The sequence below is a fragment of the Octodon degus genome, unplaced genomic scaffold (assembly GCF_000260255.1).
Source record: "Octodon degus isolate 3935 unplaced genomic scaffold, OctDeg1.0 scaffold00175, whole genome shotgun sequence".
In the NCBI taxonomy this organism is placed as follows: Eukaryota; Metazoa; Chordata; class Mammalia; order Rodentia; family Octodontidae; genus Octodon; species Octodon degus.
The window spans coordinates 1,548,450-1,556,042 of NW_004524751.1; positions in this window are offsets into that span (position 1 = coordinate 1,548,450).

Here is a 7,593-nt window from a genome sequence, read left to right on the forward strand (position 1 = left end):
GTGTGTTAACTCAGCAAAATATTCTAAAAGAGTTCAATAGTCCATAATAGTATTGGGTCTTCTGCTTCACTGGCAATGTCAGAAATTGTTGACCTGAGTCCCCTACAGCCCAATGTAACACCATGGCTTTACTTCTTATACTTCGTTTTTATACTTTTGTGCTGGATGTGTTAAGACCAAGATAAAGCAAGACCTATCCAACAAGAGTTGTAGCTTTTGGATCTGATAAGGTCAGTCAAGTCCCCTCAGGATTTATCCTGAGATCCCGTAGCTCAGATTGTAGATCCTTTGTTAGTGTCAGCCAAGTGGATGAGTCACAGCCATTGCTTGGCCAATGCGTTCTCTGTGAAAACCTGAGAGAATGTTTTCTCTCCATGTGACTCTCCTTAGGCACATTCTATATAATTGATCACTTTCCTCTTTGACCCCATAATCTCCCTGATCAGAAGATTTGGGACACTACTGAGTTATATGACATTACAGTACAAGTTTTCATATTTCCTGAGATTTAATTGACCTTGGAAGGCTAGGGCCAAAATGTTGGCTTTCTTTGTGACCCTCCTTTTTCTCTAATTTTGGTCTGCAAACAGGTTGTTAACCCTTCAGAAGAGAAACTTATTGTTATTACCATACAACCTAAACTGTTAATCTCACTATCTGTCTGAATATCAAACATGTTAGGCATAACATGGAACAGATATTTTTCATCAAGTATTGATATGTTAAACTTTAAGTCCCTACAGAATATGATGAAAAAATATTTAAAAATTAGAATATATTTTAAAAATAGGCATAAAAATTATGTAATTCTTATGTTTACACATAAGTTCAGAAATCTAACCATATACAACCTTGAAGCAGGACAGTCCCACAACATCCCTTTTCCTGTCTCCTGCCTTCATTCGGGAGACCCCCTTCTTTTTGAACAATCAACTACCCAAGAGACAGCAAAGCAGCAACTGGCATGTAATGACAAGCAGCCGGTATTCAGAACACCAGAATGACAGGCACTCCAAGCATAAACCTACTATTACAAATTGCCATCTTCAGTGCAGTTGCTTATTTCACAGTTGTCAGCATATATAGTTAGTCAGGGTGAGAATCTTTCCAATTAACTGCTAGATTCAAAAATCTGAAGATTCTCAGGATCATTGCCTTACCCATCTTCTATACATAACTGTATGGCTTGTATGACAACAGTTAATTTAAAACTTATTAAATGAATTAGTATCACGCCTCAGAAAAGTTTAAAATACTTTTTATAAATGACTTATTTTAAATAATGATATTTATCTAATTTGTCTTCGTGTTTTTCAGTTCTAACTTTTGGACTTCATGTACCTATAATTTTCAGAAAAATAAAAATAATAAAGCCTCAATCCTGGTATATGTATATGAAGAGAAAAATAATAAATAAGTCTGAATCCCTCCATAAATCTGATAATAAACCTATAAAAATATTTTCCAAGAAAATAAAACTAAATTAAATATGCAAAAATCTTTCTAATCACTGGGTAGTTTGGTATGTTATACTTAACTTATGCTTGAAAAGCAATTTACATATTTTAAAGGTTAGTGGAATTATAAAATAGTAAAACTTTGGCAAATACAGCTGATCCTTCAGGAAATGCAGTGCCTCTAATGTACATATTCAAAGGAAGCCCCATCTGAAAATTATCCAATTTTATCTTAAGAAAACAGAAGCAAGGAGAACATAAAATATATTAAATCTCAAAGAAGGACATGTTTAAATAGATGAAAAAGTCATCCCAAAATTACATGGCTTCACTTGTAAATTCTTCTGAGTAGCTAATGAAAAATAGCATCGATCAACACAAAGTATTATATATAGTAGAAAAAAGACAAAATACATCATGAATAGTTTCGGAGTGATCATAGTTTGATACACAAAATTGAAAAGAACAATAAGAATATATTTTACAAATGGTGATGAGAATTTATATGCAAATGTCCTAGAAACAATATAAACAAATTGATTTCCAACATATATAAAAATAGTGTGACCATCTTAGCTTTATTCTGAGAATTCTGTAGTAGTTTTGCATTCAAATACAAATTTAAAAATACATCAGCATATCACATTTTAGTCAGATTAACAAAGTACCTAAGCAAATCAAATCATAACATAACAAAGAACAGTTTATTTTGATTCAAGGCTTCAGATCATGGCTGTAGCAAAGATGTTCATATAAGGTCAGCCAGCAAACAGAGAGAGGAAGTCCCAAGGACTTCCGTAGGTGCATCCTCATGACCCATCTTTCTTTCCAATTGGTCTCACCTCTAAGAGGTTCTACAACCTCCCAGTAGCACCACAAACTGGAGTCAAGGTGTTTAGCATGAAGGGCTTTTGCAAAGAAATTTAAGATCCTCATGATAGCAGTGATATTTAAAGAAAATAATTAGGCGACATTATATCTTTTAACAACTAAGGAGAAAGCATTGGGGATGGAGAGATAGCTTGGCAGTCTAAGTGCCTCCTTGGTGAGTGCAGGGACCTATGTTCAATCCTCATGTATCAGGAGAGCCATGTTGGCCATGCAAACTGGGCATGGTAGTACACACTTGTAATCACTGGAGAGGTTGAGACAAGAGGATCACTAGGAGTCTGAACTGTGTAGTGAGATCTTATAACAAATAAATAAAAAGATTTTTTAAACAAATTTAAATAAAGGAGAAAGCATTAAATAATATATATATATATATATATATATATATATATATTGCACACACACAAATTCTCATCAAAGGAAACTAGAAGGAAACTCAGTTGATGATATAAAAATAAATCATGGTGCAATATTGAGTAATTTCCCCCATCTGAGGCAGTACAGTAAGAGAAGAAATTATTTGAAAAGCACAAAGAGTGCAATAGGAAAAAAATTCAAATAGATATGCGCCTGTAAAATGTCTATGGACAAAGAAAAAATCATAAACAAATCTACAGATCTGCCTGTTTGTATACAGTATGGCAATTTCTACATCTCTGGATGATCAGAGCTTTCACAAGAGAAATGATTGACAACCTCCTTTAAAAGATGATTGAAAGGGAATCAGTCAGTTAGAAATAATGAATAAACTTGAAGATATTTACTGTTTATTTCCCATGGAAATACTCATTTATCCTCCACAGTTTAATTAGTTAGGTAGGGTTTTCTTCCTACACTCAGAATATGTTAGGAAGGTAAGCACCAGTACTGGAGCACAGGCCTCACACACGGTTCAAAGGTCATGGTCAAGGTGCTATTGCCATGTAGAGACCCTGGACGTGCCAGTTCCATGCAGGCCACATGAAAACACCCTCCGGGGACAGTGAGGGATGAGTAAATCATCACATGTCACTGATCCAGAACCCTCATTTGTACTTTCAGGACTGCATGTTTACTCAAATATAGTCATATATGTATGCAAAACCATAGATCTAAACCATGATGTTATTTGAGTCAGTAAGTGAAATCATCAAGATCATTGACATGACAGTGTGAAATACCAGTTATGTTTTCATATGGCAACAATAAACATGTGGCTGTTTTTCTGACATGAAATGCCCTCCCCTCGGTCAGTGAGTTCAAAATGCTTCTATCACATAGCTGATTTAAGTTTGTTATTATACATTTTACTAATGCTATTGCAGGCAGCCAAGTTAGATAGAAATATTATAGGCAGTCAGATAGGGCCAGGACCTTGAAGGAGATAGCACAGAAGATGAGATGCCTTACAACTGTGAGAGGGTCCGATGCTCCTGTTGTGAACCAGACCTAAAGACCTAAAGGCCAAGCAAATGCTAAAAGAATAGCACCTGGGATTGATATTCTAAATATGTATCCATCACCTGGAAAGACCCAAGTGAGTCACTAGCCCAGTCCCCAATGGGAAGAGACCCTGTCCCACATTCATGCCCGCTTACTCTGTGACTCGCTTCCCCATTTGGTCCTGGGCATAATCAAATTTGCCTGAGCAATGGTGCTTGTAATCTTATTGGTTGACAATAGTTTTGTCCCACCCCATATCCACCTAAGGGAGTTCTCATTCTCTCCACCTTAGCCTCACATGGTTTTATACTATAAAAGTTCCTGGAAGAGATAGCTTTCCAGGGAACATCCCACTCAGGCCTCTCTCCTGTCCATCTTTCAGACAGGAGCTTTCTTTCCTTCAATAAATATATTCTGCTCATAATCTCCGTTTGTTCCTAAAATTCATTCTTCAGTTTTAGTGATCACGAACTCGTGCAGGTCAGGTCGGGAAATATTTGTTCCCTACGTCATTTGGAGGATCCCTATATCTTTGGAGGTCACCCACCCAAGATCAGTTTTTCTCCCTGTATCAATGCTACATCATACAAAAATCTTTGAATTATTCTGGATTAAGAAAATAGTTCTAGGCTGGCCAAATAGCTCAGCAGATTACAGATCCTGAAAGCAGGCAGACCCCAGGACATACTGAGACAGCAATTGAGACTGGGCATGATGGCTTGCACCTGTAATCTCAGTTCTTAGGAGGCTGTAAACAGGCAATCACTACAAATTGCAATCTAGTACTGAGACCCTGAACACCTTGTAGACCCTTCCCTAAAGATACCCAAAAAATCCATATATATATATATATATATATATATATATATATTTCTACCATATATATCATAATGGTATTTTATAATCTTAAAATGCAGTAGCTATAATTGCTATGTCCTAGAAGAAAAATATATACTTCTAACTAAGGGAACTGATATGAGAACCTTCAAAGTTCCATCAATAATTGAAAGGAATTACTTAAATTTGTTAAAAATTTTTCTTTCCATGCTTGAACATTTAAGATTTCAGTAGTAGTGCAGACAGTATGACTTCTCCCTTGTGAATCCATAGCCCTCCCAGTTTAAACAGTCTTTCATTTACTCCTGTATCAGGTTCCTCTTGTGGTCTCTCTGACATACATTTTCACTTTAACTGAATTCCTCGTGTAAATTTTTCTTTTTCTTCTGCATATCGGGACTTAATCTCAACCCTCCTTAATTAAATCAATACCTGACTTTTCCTTTCCACTAAAAATATTGACCAACTCTGACAGACAGCTGAGTGTTTGGGAAAGATAAATTGTACCCTGCACAGCTTTGGAACAAAAGACATTTTCTTTTTTGCTCTTTCACCTCTAAGCTTTTCCTCCTCTTTTCAGTGTTTCTGTTTTTTTTTTTTTTTTTTTTTTCATGCTTTTCATAATCTCCCAAAGAGTTTATCTGTATTATACATGTGATGGGATGTAGCCAGGGGTAGTATTGTAAATAAGCACATTTCAAAAGGGTTTTCCAGTAACTTAAAGATCCCAGAGGGAGTTGTGGAGTGTAATCAGACATGCTGCTGATAGCCTGGCGCAATGACAGTACGCTGGCCACAGGGTATGCTTTTAAGCTTTAAATCTTTTAGATAAATGCTGCAAAGAAAAATGACCAGGACACAGACCTCTGCAAATGTAATGCCTTCCTTTGAAATCACAGAGACACTACTTTGCCCACGTGTAGAAGCCTTCATCTAAGCAGGAGCAATAATTTTTCAAAGTAATTTTTGGGATTAGAGTGCAGACAAAAATGCTTTAAAAAAAGGAATATTTTTCTTACACATACTAGGCAGAATAAGCAACACATTTTCTGTGATACAAAAACCATTAAATATGCAATATTACATAATTGTTTTTTGATTCTGATATAAATAACAAGATAGACAACCTGAGAGGTCAGTATCATTTCCATTGATCATATTGCAGAACAACTGCTGTTATTTAAGTTTAGAATGATAAAGTACTTCATTTATACTTTTGAATTGTATTATTCAATCTTTATATAGAGACTTCTAAGAAATGCATATGTTTTTCAGTTACTCTTCAGAAAAGAACTGTGCTACAATTTGTGAACTGTGGGAAAAATATTAAAATATTATCATCTATTTGTGCTCTATTTCAGTGTTTAGGAAAGAAAGAACTTGGAAAATGCATACACATTTTTTAAAGTTAGCTATTATATATATATATATATATATATATATATATATATATATCACATGATAATCCTCATTCAATGCAGGATTTTACTTATTTTTTCTTTTTATTTATTTACTTATTTGGTACAGGGTCTCAATATGCAGCTTGGACTCATAGTGATCCTCCTGTGTCAGCATCCCAAGCACTGGGATTACAGGCGTGCACCACCATCCCCAGTTTTGGTGCCAGTACAACACACCCAGGGTTCCAGGGCCAGCACAGCATGCGGTACCATGAATCAAAGTTAGGACCTTGTGCATGCTAGGCAGGTGCTTAGACCACTGAACAATCTTCCCAGCCCCATGATTTTATTTTGTTGTCTTTTTTTCTATTTAGTCATAATTGCAAACAAACATAACACATCTAGTTTTGTTTATAATGTCATGACAAAACTCTCCAGTCTGAGAATTAAAAGAAGCCACTGTTTTGCTTTGTTTTATTTTGTTTTGGTTTGGTTTGGGGTACTGGGGTTGGAATCCATAACCTTATGTTTACACTGAGCTATTTCCCAAGTTCAAAGAAGCCACTTTGAAAAAGCATCTGGCAACAAGAATATAAATTCCAATAGAAGTCAGTCGTGGTGATGGGGTTCTGAGGACGTTGTCCCAAATGTCTGGCTGTTTGAGATTATGCTCTCTATATTTACCCTTACAACTTTTTCTCTGTTTATAAACTGCACTGGTTTATTTAGGCCATGTTTGATTAGACCCTGTTGGCGGGGGTCGTAACAGGATGAACAGATTGACAATTAGCATTCATTTTTGACCTGATAGTGACAAATGATTTGGTCTTGTCATTGTAAAATATATGCCTGTGACACAACAGTTTATTAAACTTTTTGAAACCACAAAAACCTAAAACCTGATGAAACATGCATTAAGTTAATTTACCTACATTTTTCTCCTAAAATAGAAATATTATACTACTAAGATATAGCTGAATCTGTTCGGACCCGTTCAATAGAGTTTTGTATTTCCACAATGATATCATGTTCTGGTTCTTGAAATAAAGCTTCAAGAATAAGAAAACTTTAGATTCCTAACCAAGTAAATCCTCAAAGTTACTATACTTTAGAATGCACAAATTTAAATTAAATAAGAGAAATAAAGAAAAAAGACAGATTTTCTATTGGCCTTTAGTATGCAAACATCTGCTGGTATTCTAGGAGGCCTTTGGCTGACTTTAGCATGAAACAAACTTAATCTGGAAAGCTTCAGTTTTAAGAGGAGTTGTCTCAGAATGGTTTTCTGGATAGAATTTAGTTTCATATGCAAAAAATAATCCTTCTTTGTGGCGTTTTCATTAAAGAAATCTAAAACTTTAACCCTAGGATTTGCATTTTATGTACAATATATGTAATTCAATTTGTATTCTCATGTAATGTACATAATATGAAAAAAGAATATGATACACACATACACACATACATACACAGTACTAAATGATTTGAAGGTCAGTCTACTAAATTTCTGATTTTTCCAACATCCCTCATGTATTGCTTACGGGATTAAACGTGTGACTATGTTTCCTCATTTGTTATGTTTGGAG